Here is a 17,643-nt window from a genome sequence, read left to right on the forward strand (position 1 = left end):
GAAGTCAAACTAACCATTCATTATTTACTTGCATCTTTTGGCACGAACACTCACTACATAATGAGGCAAGACGTCCGGTTACTCAATGAATTTTTTTTTTTTTTGAAATATATAGTATGCCCACGTCATCCATCTAACAAGTCACTTAATTTTTATCCGAGACACTCAAAACAAATATGCAAGGTATTACTTAAGCACATACCCCACAAACAATATGCCAATGTATGTCATGATTTTTCAAATTTCTGCATGTGAAATTTATAGCCAAAATTAATTAAGCAGACTTAGACTCTCTAATTGTGTGATCATATGTTCAAAATTTTAAAATTGTCAATGAAAAACAAATCACAATTATAAATAAACTAATTTCTACAAAACAACATAAATATTCACAAAGAAATTTGAAAAATTTGAAACAAAAATTTTGTACAAAATTCGGACTAAGTGTACTTCTATGCACCCCTAAACTTAAAATAACACATTGTCCCCAATGTGTAAAAACTGAAAGCATGGTTAAAGGATAAGAAAACCAGAATGGAGAGGTATGGCTCATAGCATACCCCCAAACTTAGAGGTATGAACACTTAACCTAAAAAAAAAAAAAAAAAAAAAAAAAAAAAAATAAAGAGAAAAGTAATATACAAGATAATAAAAGAAAATAGGAGTAATTACCTTTTCCCCCCATCAACTACCAGCCATTGTCAACATGCCCCCATGAACTGACACCTGGACCAAAAGAGAACATCCAACTACCATCGTTACCCACTTTGCCCCCATCCGTCAGAAGATTCCGTTAACTTGGATGGAATATTCCATTTTTGGGCGTTAATTTTTGTTTAAAGACCAAAATGCCCTCTACAGTAATTAATAAAAAAATATTAAAATTAATATATTTTTTTGTTTTTTTAAAAAAAAAACAAAAACAAAAATTAATCTAAGGGTGGCACCCTTTTTCAGTTTTTTTTTTAAAATATTAATTTTAATATTTTTTTATTAATTACTATAGAGGGCATTTTGGTCTTTGTGTGAATTAGACTGACAGATGGGGGCAAAATGGGTAACGATGGTAGTTGAATGCTCTCTTTTGGTCGAGGTGTCAGTTCATGGGGGCATGTTGACAATGGTTGGTAGTTGATGGGGGGAAAAGGTAATTACCCCAAGAAAATAGATGATAAAAGAAAATTTCAAATTCCCAACAATAGTATTAAAATCAAAAGCCCTGTTCGTTACATAAAAAATGGCATGTTAAAAGTACATTGTGTAAAACTGATAACATCAAAAAGAAAGCACAATGTCTATCAAAAATACATGGCCATAATCAAAATGAAAGAAAGGTAGAAAGGTAGAAAGGTGCCCAACGGCACTCATGGCACAGCATCTGGAGGTGGAAAACGACTGAAGTACTCTCTCATCATGGTCTCCATAGCTGTCTGTCGCTCAAGGATCTCAATCTGTGTAGTTCGCATCTCTCTCATCTCCGAAGCAATCCGATCCATCTGTGCCTGAAGTATGGACAAATCTATGGGAATGGGCGGAATTGGCGTCTCTCAAGGAGCTGACGGCTCACCCTCATGCATCTTAGCTGCGGGAGCATCATCAATATCCATCTCTACCTAACGCTCGCTCATCTGTGGCATATGGGAAATACTCTGTGTCCATTGAGCGAAGCCAAAAACTAGGATATTCCTATCTAAGAGGGCCCTCTCAGGAATAGGAATTCCACTATCTAAAATGAGCTTGGTAATGAGGCAAGGAAATGGAAGTGGTCTCTGGGCTGCACTCGCCGATCTCTTTTCTATCATATCTTCCCAGCACTTGTGCAACTGCTTCCATATCAGCTGGGGAATGTTAATCCAATACTTCTTCTCAAAAGCATAAAGAGCAGCTAAAACATCACCTATCCTTTGTGTTTTATGCCCTAATGGACACACATTCTTCTTGAGCACAGAATCGACTAGTAATAGGTGGGATGGCAATTGGGCTCTCTTTGCACAAGTACGTCTATCGTCGCCGTAAGCTCCCTCAAACATATCATGAATAATGAAATGTAAATCACAATGTGGAGGGTACTCACCAAATCTACCGCGCGAGTCATCAATCAAGCAGTTAAGTGCTTGAGTGATATCTTCAATGCTCACATAAACTTGTTGGCCCAAGATAATGGATGATAAGTAGGCCGGATTGTTCGTATCGTAAGTAAGATTCTGATATAAAACACAGACATATGGTGGATAGAAAAAATCACCTGCGAGCTTCAAGAATGACAATAAATTTCACTTTTTGAATTGCCTATACGCCCACTTCACAGACTCTTTTTCTCGGAATTCACTGACAATGTCGAAATGAGTTTCGACATTCAACGGTCTTTACAGCCATTCCCTTCGTATGAACTCACCGGGGTGTCCGGGACTGTCGGGAGAGGAAGGATGGGCTGGTTCCATGATAAACTCTCTACTAGGACTTTTGATAAACACTTGGTGTGCCACACAAAATTTTCCAAAGAAGGCACATTTTTGAACTTCCAATCGGTGGGAAATGCGAGAAAAAGGAAGAGTAAGAGATTAAGTGAAAAAGAAATGAAGAAAAACAATTAAAAATGGAGAAAATGGGGGAGTTGAGAAGAGGGATCCGAGAGGTTGAGGAAAGTGGCTCTCAGGTGCTGGGGGAAAATGAAAAGAATGAGGCACACGGATGTTTTAAAACCCAGTCATGTTGCCTACTAGGCGATGTCGATCGATCAATTAAAAAAATCGATCAATCGCATCTCGATCAATCGAAATCCCTTTAAGTATTAAAATAAAACAGATAAATAATAAGCATAAAAATAATAAGTATGGAATATAAACAATCAAACAAAATGAAAGGGGTGCCTCCCAGGAGCTCTAAGTTTAACGTCTTCAGCCAGACCTGTCGAAACTCACTGCTAATGAATGGATTTGTGTCTGGCAGTGGTTGGGCAAAATTTATCGTTCGTGGCCATTCGGATCCTTGAGACATACTGGATATGGCACTTCAGTTTTATTGTGTTTCTCAAGGAAGGGAGTGTTTGAATGTAGTGCATCAATTTGCACTCCCTTGCCCATGGCAAGTTTTGTCTTTTCTAATTGTGTTAGTATTTTGGCCTCATTCTGTCTTTGGACAAAATCACTTAAGTGTAAAGATGCTGTAAACAGGGATTCCACTATTCAGAGTCTGCAAGTCAGAAGAAATTCAAGTTCCCTGTCAGCCGTCTAGACGATTGAGTCATCCCTTCCGGACGCCCATCTATCCACTTTTCCATCCGTCCGGACGACGTGTCATCCCATCCGGACGCTAGACAGACCAGCATCATCCGTCCGGAAGAAGTGTTCATTCCGTCTGAACCCCATACTATATCGAGAAGTTTCTGTGCCAGCTTGCATCCGTCCGGACGTTTTAGCAGGATGTCCAGACGCCTCCCAGTACTCGATCAGCTTCTGATTTCTTTCCAAGTTCCAAGAAAGGGAAGATCAATCAACCGTCCGGACGATGTGGTATCCCGTCCGGACGCGCGCCTCCTTAAATATGACCGTCCGGACGTCAGACAGCTATGGTCCGAACGCGCGTATATCAAAGAAGGAAATTGTCGATTCGACTTCAACCATCCGGAAGACTGCCTATCATGGTCCGGACGCACGCATTACCGATATGGAAATTACGTGTTGAAGAATAGCCGTCCAAACGCTCATCCCCCATGGTCCGGACTCTCGAGAGCCTTATAAGGAAATTACTTGCAGGACGACGTCCTTAAACAGGAAAGATTTTTTCGTTAAATTTTCAAAAAATCTTGTCTCACAGTTGTCCGTCCGGACGGTGCCCAGGTATATTTTGCCTGATGCTCATTTGAGCCCCCAGCCTATAAATAGAGGCCCCTGGGCACTGAGAGCTGCAAGAATTCGGTGTGAATTCCATTAGAGCTCAGAGAAGTCATCAATCCCTCTGAAGCCGTTTTAGAAGTGTGCTGTGCTGTAAACCGAAGTCTATCTTAGAGGTCGGCTCCAAGGTAAGGAGTTCCATTGAAGACCCCTTCAGGTAGGTGAACCTGGTTGGGAAGCATTCGTGTTGGGTTACACGTCAGAGATCAAGGTACGACCACTACATCGGTACATGTGAGTGTTACTGTCTTGTATCTAGCTATGTCTTCTGAATAGTGGAATTCCTGGGTTTGGCTGCCCCGAAGTGGTTTTTCTCTTAACTGAGTTTCCACTTCGTCAACAAAAATCTGTGTGTCATTTACTTTCCGCTGTGCTTTAATTTTTGTTGACACTTTTGCACACACTTTATTTTTAGAAGTCAATTCAATTTTTCAATTGGTATCAGTGCTTGGTACACTCTGAGAAGATTAATTTCTTGAGTGTTATTATATTTGACTTCTATAATCTTGATATGTCTCAAAATCTTAATTATGTTCCTACCTTTGATAGTACGAACTATGGCTATTGGAAAGCTCGGATGCGATTCTTTTTAAAATCTATTAACTGTTGGAGTATTGTTGACTCTGGTTTGACTAAACCAGAGGATATAACTCCTAAAACAGTTCCTCTGAAAAACGCCCGACTTTCCAATGATAAAGCCCTCCATGCTCTGTGCCAAGCACTTTCTCCCTCTGAATTCGCCAAAATTTCAAACTGCGAATCAGCCAAAGAAGCATGGCAAATCTTGGAAACAACATATGAAGGTACGAAATTCGTTAAATCTGCCATACTTCAAATGTTGACTTCAAGATTTGAAGAAATTAAGATGTTGGAAGAAGAGACTTTTGGAGAGTTTTACTCCAAGATAAGTGACCTTAGAAACTCCATGGTGAGTCTTGGGAAATCTATCTTGGATATAAAACTCATCCGAAAAATTCTAAGATCTTTGCCCGAGCATTTCAGGATCAAGGTAACAACGATCGAAGAAAGCAAGGATCTTGATGAAATGAAGATTGAAGAGCTAGTTGGATCTCTTCAAACATATGAGCTGTCTCTGCCCCCGGTCAAGAAATTGAAGACCATTGCCCTAAAGGCTTCCAAGAAAAAGGTAGAAGCCTCCTCTGAAGGTGACTCTGAGGATGAAGACAAAGCCGTGGCTATGTTAACCAAACATTTCAGAAGACTAATGAAAGATGATTGGTTCAAGAAGAAGTTTTCTGATAAAATGAAGAAACCTCTCAGAGAAGCTGAACCAGAGGAAGAGGAGAAGAGAGATCCCAGAGGACCCTGATGTTTTGAATGCTCAGGCTTTGGGCATATCCGGGCGGATTGTGGAAATCTCAAAAAGGGCAAGGGGAAGGCATACAATGTGACTTTCAGTGATGAGTCAGAAGAAGAAGCTCCAGAGTCTGAAAAATTTCTGGCCTTTGTAGCCCCACATGTTGAAGAAGAAGACTCATATTACTTGGAGCATAGTGAAAATGAGGAAGAGCTCAAGGAGGCCTCCAAGACACTCTACAAAGAGTTTGAGAAGCTGAGGGAAGGCCGAAAGCAGCACCTGAATGATCTGAACAGTTTGCAGACCGAGAAGAGTTCATTGCTACACAAAGTACAAGAGCTGGAGGAAAAGCTACTAGAGACACAGCTCCAGCTAGAAAGAGTCACTGATGAGAAGTTGACTCGTATGATGTCCATCCAGAAGAGCCCAAATGAGAAGACTGGTCTCGGGTATGTAGCTTCCTCTTCTGATGTTCCTTCTTCCTCAAAGACTGTATTTGTGAAACCTACAGTCCCAGAGCTTCCTCCCGCTGTTGAAGATAAACAGAAGGAAAAATTCAATGATGATGTTCCAGGCACTCAGCAGCCTCATTCCATCAGAAGACCTCCTATTTGCCATCACTGCGGTCTCAGCGGGCATGTTCGGCCTCAATGCTCCCTCTTTAAAGCTCAAAAGGCCAAAGCCAAGAAAGAAGGGCCCAAACAAGCTCATTATGGCGCTAGACCTGGGGCTCAGCATCAGACTCCTTGGCATCAGGCATCCTATCAAGTACCATGGGGACAAGTATCAAGGCATCAGTATCAAGCCCCTTGGTCTCATGCTCCTCAGCATCAGCGGCCTCAGCAGCGGTTTGTACCAGCCAATTACAGAGGCACTTACAAGAGCAAACCCAAGCATTTGAGAAGGCCTCAAGAGCAATACTCCAGTGAGCCTCTTGTCTGGATGCAAAACATGATGGAGTTGATGATGCAGTCTTGTCAGCAACACCCACTGGAAGGCAGACTTGGGCTGAGAAGGGCAATTACCCCAAGAAGGGGAACCGACGCACCTAGCAGGTTCGAGTGTTCATGCCTAGGATTTGGTTCCTAATCCTAGGGCATCAGGTTTGATTGCTTGCACCTTTTATGTTATATTTATGTGCTTGTTATGCAATCTAGGAACTAGCTTGTTGTGCCCTATGTTTCTCTTAAGAGAACTTTGCAGGTATCTATTGGGGAAGACAGAAAAAGCAGGTCGAGCGACTATTTTTCTATACTGGCATCTTTGAGCAGTTACAGGTGTGATCTTACCTTTGCATATGATGTCATTTCCATATTGCATGTTCTGTTTGTTTTTATTAATAAAAAAAAAAATTAAAAAAGGGTATTTTGGGGAGAATTTGCAGGACTTTTTCTTCTTGGCTTATTAGATATTGTATGTATCTTTACCTGATATCTCAATTTTGTGAGCATTAATTTACTTTGCTTAGATACATTTGAGAGTATATGATTATTTTGGCCAAGTTAGTTTCCTGGTTGTGCAAAAGTAGGATAGCTTCTTTCCTTATGCGATGAAAAAGTGCACTATCCGAGACTCCCTAAAGGTACATCATTCCTTTTCTGACTATTTGCTTCTAGAAATTTTGAATAAGAGAAGAGGTTTGTGACAAGATGGTCAAATTGACCACGGGCTAGTTGAATCTAGGATCTAAAAATTCTGGCATTTCCTCTTCCTTGCAGCACCATAAGAATTGAGCAGTTATTTGTATGATTTTTGTGCTTTAAGATTGTTTATTCACTGCTTCTGTACTGAATCTGCAATATGCCTTGCCCTCTATGAACAAGTAAAAATTTATCTTGTCCTTCATGGTACAAGTAAAACAATTCGGTGCTGTATCTCAAGGGGAGTATATTAGATGAGGATGGCTAGGCCCTAGTAAGAGTAAGGTTTGACTTTTGGCTAATCTGTCATGGATTCTCTCTCTTCTTTAGGAAATCCAATTGCTCTTGTCATGATTTTTTTTTTTAAAAAAAAAAAAAAAAAAAACCTTGTGGGTTCAGTCTTCACACACACACACACGCATTGCATGAGTTGAGTTGCCTATTTGATTTTTCTATTTTTAGGAAAACTATTTGTGCTAAATGAAATCTCAATTCTCATTTATATCTCTGTTTAGTTTTTGAGATGCTCTCTGATTGTGTTATCAGTTGATTATACATGCGTGTTCTAACACTGACTTGAGGAAATTTGATCTCTGTAAATTTTCCTCAGCTTTTCTGGTGTTTTAGTGTGGAGCGTCCGGACGGTCTACATTGACGTCCGGACGAACTGGTGGTCCGGACGGCTCTCCCTTGACAGAGATGGAGCCCACATGTCCGGACAGGACCTGGTGGAGTCCAGACGCGCACGGTCATCATCGTCTGAACGGTCTCTCTATATCGTCCGGACGCGAGCGAGCAGTCTGCTCCTTTTCGAGGCAGCGAGCGTCCGGACGTCATCAATTCACCGTCCGGACGGGGACCCCACAGAGGCTATAAAAACCCCTGCTCGCCACATTCACTCCCTACCCCACAAAATCATTTTTTTGGCTGTTTGTGAGTTAAGTTGGCTTTAAGTTTTTGGCTTGTTGCATATTCCTCTCATATTTTAGGTATTTTTCTAGTCTTTTTCTCTTCAGTTTTTTTTAAACTATTAGAATGTTATTTTTTTTGGAATATGAGATGCATATATCTGCCATGTTGAAATTTCTTGGACTTAGTTGTGATATTATTTTGTATTTATTTTTTTACAAGTCCTTTTACTGCTGTTATTCTGCCAAATTTTTGTTATCCTAACAAGGATATTTTTGGAATATTTTTATTCGGACAATTCTTGTTGGATCTTTTGCAGAATCATGTCTGCCGGCAGTCCACCCCGCAGGGTCCGTCAGAGGCTTGTGGAAGATAGGGTTGCAATTCAGGCCAAAATTATGGACCGCTCCGTCATTGCTGAGCGGAATGTCCTTCGGGCTGATATCATGGTGCCACCGCTGGACAACATACTTCACATCATCCAGTCGTACAACTGGGGATATCTCCACAGCTGTGCTTGTGTGGTGTACACCAGATTGGTCAAGATGTTCTACGCCAACCTGGAGGTGGTTCAGAATGATGATCGTGGAGTGGTGCTTCAGTCCTCAGTTTCAGGCCATCTCATCACTGTTGATCCTCAGGTCATTAGCCACATCATCCGAGTCCCAGTGCTCGAGATTTCGGCCAGCCAATACAATGAGGTGGTGCTTCCTCCATCTCTAGATGATCTCAGGGAATTCTTCCGTGCCGTTCCCCAAGGTGAGGAGTGCTCTAATGCCATCTGGATTGGTGCCCTGTCATCCACCCACCGCATGCTAGCCAAGATCGTTCGGCAGAATATCTGGCATGTTGCCCGGCGTAGTGATCTTATTCTGAAACAAGCCCAGTTTTTCTATGCAATCCACCTCCGCTTACCTTTCTGCCTGTGCAAGCATATTTTGCGGGTTATATTAGAGGCCCATGATGAGAGTACTGCTGGTCTCCCTTTTGGCTGCCTTCTTACTCAGATTATTCTTCAGTCGGGCATCAATGTCAATGGCGAACCAAAGATGAAAATCCAGCAGCCCATCATCAAGCAGACATTGATGAAGTCTAATGCGCAGTTGCGGAGAGATGACTCCGATGATGAGGTGCCCCCACCTGCTGCTAAGCCAGTCAGCTTTCCAGATATGGCTTCATCCTCACATACTATGCCGCCATCTGAGCTAGAGGTCAATTATGCTCAGATTATGGAGGCTCTTTCTGCACTTCAGGGAGGGATGAGCAGCCTGCAGGTGTCTATGTCCTCCATGCAGCAGTCTATGTGTTCCATGCAGTTAGCTGTGCACTCCATTGACAGGTGCGTGGAGCAGAACCAGTTGGACCTTCAAAAGTGCCTGAAGTATCATCATCCTAGCAGCAGTGATGATTAGGATGTTGCAGATGGGATTTTACCCATGCCTGAGGATGTTTGATTCCCTCTTATGTTTGTAGACTTTTTAGTTTTTTTGTTATTTTGAGACAATTTCTGCTTTGTTAAAACTTTTTGGATATATATTACTCTATTTCTCGGGTCCTTCTGGGACCGTTAGGGGGAGTAATTTTTATGACAGTTAGTTTTTATTACTCTGTTTTACCCTTTGTCCCTTTGAGATAAAAAGGGGGAGTAATTTTTATTTTTCGACCGGGAATGTATTTCCAAATCGTTCAAGTGATTTTTGTCCCAGAATGGCCAAAGGGGGAGTTTGTTAGTATTTTGGCCTCATTCTGTGTTTGGACAAATTCACTTAAGTGTAAAGATGCTGTAAATAGGGATTCCACTATTCAGAGTGTGCAAGTCAGAAGAAATTCAAGTTCCCTGTCAGCCGTCCGGACGATCGAACCATCCCGTCCGAACGCCCATCTGTCCACTGTTCCATCCGTCCGGACGACGTGGCATCCCGTCCGGACGCTAGACAGACCAGCATCATCCGTCCGGACGAAGTTTTCATTCCGTCCGGACCCCATACTGTATCGAGAAGTTTCTGTGCCAGCTTGCATCTGTCCGGACGTTTTAGCAGCATGTCCGGACGCCTCCCAGTACTCGATCAGCTTCTGATTTCTTTCCAAGTTCCAAGAAAGGGAAGATCAATCAACTGTCCGGACGATGTGGTATCTTGTCCGGAAGCGCGTCTCCTTAAGGCAAGAATCGCAATTCAAATATGACCGTCTGGACGTCTGACAGCTATGGTCAGGACGCGCATGCATCAAAGAAGGAAATTGCCGATTCGACTTCAACCGTCCGGACGCACGCATTACCAATATGGAAATTGCGTGTTGAAGAATAGCCGTCTGGACGCTCATCCCCCATGGTTCGGACGCTCGAGAGCCTTATAAGGAAATTACTTGTAGCGGACGTGCGACTGTCCGGACGATGTGCCATCCCGTCCGGACGACGTCCTTAAATAGGAAAGATTTCTCCGCGAAATTTTCAGAAAATCTTGTCGTACAGTTGTCCGTCCGGACAGCCCATGTCCACCTTCCGTACGGTGCCCAGGTATATTTTGCCTGACGCTCATTTGAGCCCCCATCCTATAAATAGAGGCCCCTGGGCACTGAGAACTGCAAGAATTCGGTGTGAATTCCATTAGAGCTCAGAGAAGTCATCAATCCCTCTAAAGCCGTTTTACAAGTGTGCTGTGCTGTAAACCAAAGTCTATCTTAGAGGTCTTCTCTAAGGTAAGGAGTTCCATTGAAGACCCCTTCAGGTAGGTGAACCTGGTTGGGAAGCATTCATGTTGGGTTACACGTCAGAGATCAAGATACGACCACTGCATCAGTACATGTGAGTGTTACTGTCTTGTATCTAGCAATGTCTTATGAATAGTGGAATTCCTGGGTTTGGCTGCTCCGGAGTGGTTTTTCTCTTAACTGAGTTTCCACTTCGTCAACAAAAATCTGTGTGTCATTTACTTTCCATTGTGCTTTAATTTTTGTTGACACTTTTGTACACACTTTATTTTTAGAAGTCAATTCAATTTTTCAAATTGCCCTATTGGTTCAGTCTTCGTCTCTCCCACCTCTAGGTTAATGACTACCCCTCCACTCCTAGGATTAATAACAGGCTGACTAGAATTCTTCCCTGGCTCTTTCTCCTTAAGTGACTTAGTTAGTTGTCCAAGTTGGACTTCTAACTTTGCTATAGCTTGAGTGTGGGAATTCAAAATCTGAGTCTAAGACTCAAATTTCTTGAGAGTAATCAACATTTTTTCCTCAAATGCAGAATTGCTAGGAGTTGGAAGGGCTAAATACTATTGTGGGTTGGGAGGACGACCATCAGGTGGCATCTGATAAAATTGATTGTTGGACTATTGATATGCTTGGTTTTGCAGTCCATTGTATTGTGGATCATTAGGCCGCCACACACTAGTATTGTTTTTCAAACCTGTGTTATAAGAATTATTAAAATGATCACCGCCCGGTCTAGAGAAAGCTGCGTTCATTTGCTCAGCTGGAGGCTCAGAAAACAGTCCAACAATAGGACAATTTCCAGCCTATTGTGATGGGTCGGAGAAAAATGAACATGCATCATGTGGAGAGTGTATGTGAGATGCAGTCGCAGGAACAAAACCATATGCAAGTAATTGATCTAACTTTCTAGATAAAGCATCAACTTTGGCATTCAAGTCCAAAGGTTGGGATACTTCACAGAATATTTGGCTCTTAGTATTTGCCCTACTACCGGATGATGAGTGGTGTAAAGAATTTTCCGACAAATTTTCAAAAAGTATCCATGCATTATCCTCACTCTTTAACATAAAAGTGCCTCCACAAGAGGCATCTAACATCTGTCTATGAGGCTCAGTTAAGCCATCATAGAAGCATTGTACTAACTGCAACTTTGGAACAACATGATGTGGACACTTTAGTAAAAGGTCCTTCATCCTCTCCCAAGTCTCAAGAAATGGTTCTCCCTTTATTTGCGAAAAACCAGTTATGGCTTTTCATATTTGGTTTGTTTTCCCTATGGTAAAATACTTCTTAAGGAACTCGTGTTGCATCTGGGCCCAAGAAGTAATGGAGTTAGTCTCTAGGGAATTCAACCAATACTTAAAGCATCCTTTGAAAAATTCTACAATCTTATGGTGGTGCAGATTTCAATAAACTCGTCTAAATGCTTATAAGGATCCTTGGTACTAAATCTGTAAAATAATGGAAGGATTTGAATGAATCCGGACTTAATTTCAAAATGAGCTGCCGTAATGTCCGACAACTGAAGACTTGAAGTAGGTGTGTATGTCGAGGGAACATTGTGGTCCCTCAACAACACAGGCTTTGGTTCTTCAGCCATTTGTTCATTAGAACAGGCTCTTAGATGTGAACTCCATTCGGATCTACTTCATCTAGAACTCCACTCTAAGTTTGGGTCGTATGGAAAAATAGGCAATGATAATGAATGACTACGAAACATGCACGAACAAAAATTAATCTATGTATACAAGGTACATAAAAGAAATAAAATGAAAAATGAAGGAAAACTTACCGGTTCTGCAGTGAGGCAGTGCAGTAGTAGCTGGAGTGCTACTGCAGGAAAAGTCGCTCGATCGATCAAAACTTCAATCGATCGATTATATAATCGCTCGATCGATTCTTTACAGAAAAGAAAAATGCAAAAGAAATGCAGAAAAATAAATCTAAAACAAAATTAAAGTCTAAATATGCACAAGACAGTAAGAAATTAAATGTAGATTTTGTCCAGAGACAGCATAAAAGTAGTGCTGCTCAAAATAGAGGTCAATCGATCGACAAAATTTTTAGTTCACTGAAATTGATCGATCGATATTTTCCGCAGAAACAGAATTCTGTAGAAAACAGGCAGAGCAGAATCTAAAAGCCAAAAACCGCAAAAACAGTTTACAAACAGAAATAAAACCACTTATGAACAGTGTTAGTATTTTAATTGGCTACATTCTGGATAACAAAAAACACTTTATGTAATGGTTGCATTTAAACAGGATGGTCAATTTTCAATTCATAATCTTCATGTATTCATACAATGATCAAACCAAAGAAAGTAACTGATCACAACCTTCTAGAAGATGTCCATGAAGAGTCCTTGTAAAATCCAAGACAAAACAGCCGATTCCTGTGCAACCGTCCAAACGAGCCTTTGATGGGGTCCGAACGCCCCGCAGTATCTTACAGATAACGATGAAGACATCTGGACGTCAGAGCATCACCGTCCAGACTCTAGGTCAATCACTGTTCAACATGGTGTTGGATTTCAGAAGTCGACACTATTTGGGAAGTCTCTGTAAGCCGTCCGGACGACGTGGCAACACATTCGGAAGATGTCCAGTATTTCAGAATATTCCAGAGTTCCATTCAAATGCGGAAAGGATTTTAACGAAGACCGTCTAAATGCTCGATCAAGTCGTCTAGACGTGAACCTGATAAAGGTAGAATTACGCTGTTTCTGAAAGGATATCGCAGAAAACCGTTTGGACGTGGCTAACTTCCGTCCGGACGCTTGACAGCCAGAGCTCGAATCTCAGCAGTTTTAGGTTTCCTGTAAGCTTATAAATAGAGGGCCCTGGGCTTGTATTTTGTACAGAATTTGACAATGAATCCCATAGTGCTTTGAGAGGGTGTTTAGGGAGAATTGAAGATCGGCTAGCTCTCAAGCTGTTGCCGGTGTGTGCTCAACCGTTCGTATGAAGTCTATTTTAGGGGTCGGCCCTAAGGTAAAGGAATCCATCAAAAACTCCTTCAGGTGGAAGATCTGGTTGAGAAGCGTTCACAGTGGGCTTCGTGTCAGAGTTAAAGGTATGACTACTGCATAAGGGTATGTGAGTACGAATGTCTTGTAACTAGCTTTGATTTTGGATAGTGGATTTCCTGAGTTTGGTTGCCTTGGAGTGGTTTTTCTCTTCACAAAGTTTCCACTTTGTAACAAATATCTTGTCTTATTTATATTCCGCATTTAAGATATTTGTTTGCACACAATCACACACACTTGGTTGAATTAGAATTCAATATTTAATTAATTTACAATTGGTCTCAGAGCTTGGTACACTCTGTTTTAGATTTATTTCTTAAGTGTATCTTTTTGACTTCTGTTTCTGATTATTATGTCTCAAAATCTTAATTCAGTTCTGCCCTTTGATGGGACAAATTATGGCAATTGGAAAGCCCGAATGCTCTTCTTTTTAAAATCTATTGACGTCTGAAAAATTGTTGAAACTGGTTGGATTAAACCAGAAGAAGCATGCAAAATTACCTGTTACTCAAACAAGCGCACGGCTTTCCAATGATAAAGCCCTCCATGCACTATGTCAAGCACTTTCACCTTCTGAATTTGCAAGAATTTCAAATTGTGAAATTGCTAAAGATGCATGGCAAATTCTAGAACCAACATATGAAGGCACAAAACTGGTAAAATCTGCCAAACTTCAAATGTTGATTTCTAAATTTGAAGAAATTAAGATGTTAGAAGAAGAGACATTCAGAGAGTTCTACACTAAGGTTAGTGACCTAAGAAACTGAATGGTGAGTCTTGGGAAGCAAATATCGAATGTAAAACGCATCCGAAAGATATTAAGATCTTTTCCTGAGCGTTTCAGGATTAAGGTGACAACTATAGAAGAAAGCAAATATCTGGAGGAGATGAAGATTGAAGAGTTGGTAGGATCTCTTTAGACATACGAATATTCCTTACCTCCAGTTAGAAAGGCAAAGACAATTGCCCTAAAGGCATTTAAGGTATCTAAGAAGAAATCCAAAGTTTCATCTGACGAAGACTCTGATATTGATGAAGATGTAGTGGTAATGTTAGCCAAGAACTTCGAGCGATTCATGAAAAGTAATAAATTCAAGAAGTTTTCTGACAGACTAAGAGAGGCTCCCTACACAGCTGATACAGAAGAAGTAGAAAAGAAAGATCCGAGGGGTCCCCAGTGCTTTGAATGTTTAGGCTTTGGGCACATCAGGACTGAATGTGTGAATTTGAAGAAACAAAAAGGGAAAGCCTTTTAATGCAACTCTCAGCGAAGAGTCTAAGAAGGAAGAAGAAACTCCTGAAGAAGAAAAATTCCTGGCCTTCGTGGCCCCACATGAAGATAAGGAGGATTCTCAGTCCTACTATTCTGAGAATAGTGAAGAAGAAGATATGCAGTCAGCCTATCAACTTCAATATGTTGAATTCCTAAAGCTGAGGGAGAAATACCAACAGCAGGTACTAGAGCTTAACAACCTCAGGTCTAAGAAGACCTTTATGCTTATAAAGATTAATGATTTAGAAGAGAGACTTCTGGAGACACAGTTGCAACTAGAGAGACTCTCAGACGAGAAGCTCACTCACATGCTCTCCATTCAGAAGTGCCCAACTGACAAGACCGAACTCGGGTATGTTCCTCCTTCTATTTCTAATACTCCTTCTACCTCCAAGACTATTTTCGTAAAGCCAGTTATTCCCGAATCCCCACCCTCAATCATGGATAAGGGAAAAACTGTTATGGATGGGGAAGTACCTGTCATCCCTCAGCCTCCGGCCAAGCTTCCTATCAGAAGAAAACCTCTCACATGCAATCACTGTGGCGAGCCAGGACGCATTAGACCTAACTGCCCACATCAGCAAGTTCAGAGGAAGAAAAAGTGGCAGGCTCCTAAAACTCCCATGTGTCACCAATGTGGAGTTAGGAGTTGTTAGTTTTTTAATTGGCTACATTCTGGATAAAACAAAAACACTTTATGTAATGGTTAGGGTTTAACAGATGGGTAGTTTTCAATTCAGAATCTTCATGTATTCAGAAAATGATCAAATCAAAGACAATAACTGATCACAAGCTTCTTAAAGATGTCCATGAAGAGTCCTTGCAAACTCCAAGACAAAAACAATCAGTTCCTGTGCAACCGTCTGGACGGGCCTTTGAAGGCATCCGAACGCCCCTCAATGTCCAGCAGATAACGATGAAGACGTTCGGATGTCAGAGCAACACCATTCGGACGCTAGGTCAATCAGTATTCAACAAGGAGTTGGATTTCAAAAGTCGACACTGTTTGGGAAGTCTCTGCAAGTCGTCCAAACGACATGGCAACATTTCTAGACGATGTCCAGTATTTCAGAATATTCCAGAGTTTCGTTCAAACACGGAAAGGATTTTAGCGAACATCGTCCGAACGCTCGGTCAAACCGTTCAGATGTAAACCTAATAAAGATAAAATTGCACTATTTCTGAAAGGGTATCGCAGAAAACCGTCTGGAAAGGGCTAACTTTCGTCCGGACGCTCGCCAGCCATAGCCCGAATCTCAGCAGTTTTAGGTTTCCTGTAAGCCGATAAATAGAGGGCCCTAGGCTTGTGTTTTGTATAGAATTCGACAGTTAATTCCATAGTGCTTAGGTAGAGTCGAAGATCCGCTAGCTCTCAAGCCGTTACCGGTGTGTGCTCAATAGTTTGTGTGAAGTCTATCTTAGGGGTCGGCCCTAAGGTAAAGGAATCCATCAAAAACCCCTTCAGGTGGAAGATTTGGTTGTGAAGCGTTCACGATGGGGTTCATGTTAAAGTTAATGGTATAACTACTGCATAGGGTTATGTGAGTACGAGTGTCTTATAACTAGCTTTGTTTTTGGATAGTGGATTTCTTGGGTTTGGCTGCCCTGGAGTGGTTTTTCTCTTCATAGAGTTTCCACTTCGTAACAAATATATTGTCTTATTTAAATTTCGTATCTAAGATATTTGTTTGCACATAAACACACACACTTGTTTTAAATTAGAAGTCAATAATTATTTTCAATTGGTATTAGAGCTTGGTACACTCTGGTTAAGATTTATTTTTCGAGTGTGATCTTTTATTGACTTCTTTATTCCTAATGGAAAAATCTTGTGATATGAGTAATAATAATACTACATCCTTTTTACATGCTATGCCTGCTCATAGAACTATGTTTGTTAAGCCTGGCATGTCTACTCATTATTCGTCTAGTAGGAATGGAATAAGGTACAAATCTATCCCTACTTGTCATTATTGTGGTATTATTGGTCATACTCGTCCTAACTGCTTTCAAATACGCTCTCAGAAGCCATGGGTTAAAAAGCATGTTCTTAGGGATAATGAGCCTGGTATTAGAAATCAGATCAATATCTATTTGATCAAGTAAAACTCATCAATGAAAAATTAGAGAATCCTATCCTTTTTAAGAAAAATGTTGTCATCTCTAAAAAGGAAAAAGATGTCTCGAATAAACATGTTTGGGTTAAGAAAAGTGACAATCTATGTTTAGTTGCTCATACTGCTTTAAAAGTCATAGATACTTGCCTATGGAATTTGAATAGTGCTTGCTCCAAACATATTACAAGTGATAAGGCACTCCTCAAAGATATTCAAATGGCCAAAGGAGGAAGAATTACTTTTGGAGATGGACGCCAGGCCAAAGTGATTGGAATGGGCAGATTAACATTCCAGGGATAGAAGTATCTCAAAAAGCACTATATGTGGAGAGTCTCAAGGCAAATCTTCTCAATACCAACCAATTGTGTGATGATGATCTGGTTTGTCCAATTCTCTAAAAATGAATGCAACATCTTTGACAATAATGGGAAGTGTCTAATGGGAGGAGAGAGGACTAGTGACAACTGTTATGGCATTCCAAATCTCTCTTCAAATTCTCAAATCATCTGCAATAAAACTACCATTGATGAAAGTGAACTATGGCATCAACGGTTGGGTCATTTAAACTTCACCAACCTGTTCAAAATTGTAAGCAAGGAAGTTGTCAAAGATCTTCCTAAAATGAAAGATACTGGGAAAGGAATTTGTGGTCCATGCCAGCTGGAAAAATAGACTTGTACTGCTCATAAGAAAACATTAGGTATCCTTACTTCCCGTAATTTAGAATTGTTGCATATGGATCTCATGGGTCCCACC

General features: G+C 41.0%; 1 non-coding gene across 1 annotated transcript; it reads left to right on the plus strand.

The window, feature by feature from the left end:
• Nucleotides 1-11,625: 11,625 nt before the first annotated feature.
• LOC133865093 (small nucleolar RNA R71) lies at nt 11,626-11,731 on the plus strand. The gene has a single exon (XR_009899625.1). It is a non-coding gene; the product is annotated as a small nucleolar RNA R71 (small nucleolar RNA).
• The last annotated feature ends 5,912 nt before the right edge of the window (nt 11,732-17,643 follow it).

The sequence above is a fragment of the Alnus glutinosa genome, chromosome 3 (assembly GCF_958979055.1).
Source record: "Alnus glutinosa chromosome 3, dhAlnGlut1.1, whole genome shotgun sequence".
Taxonomy (NCBI): Eukaryota; Viridiplantae; Streptophyta; class Magnoliopsida; order Fagales; family Betulaceae; genus Alnus; species Alnus glutinosa.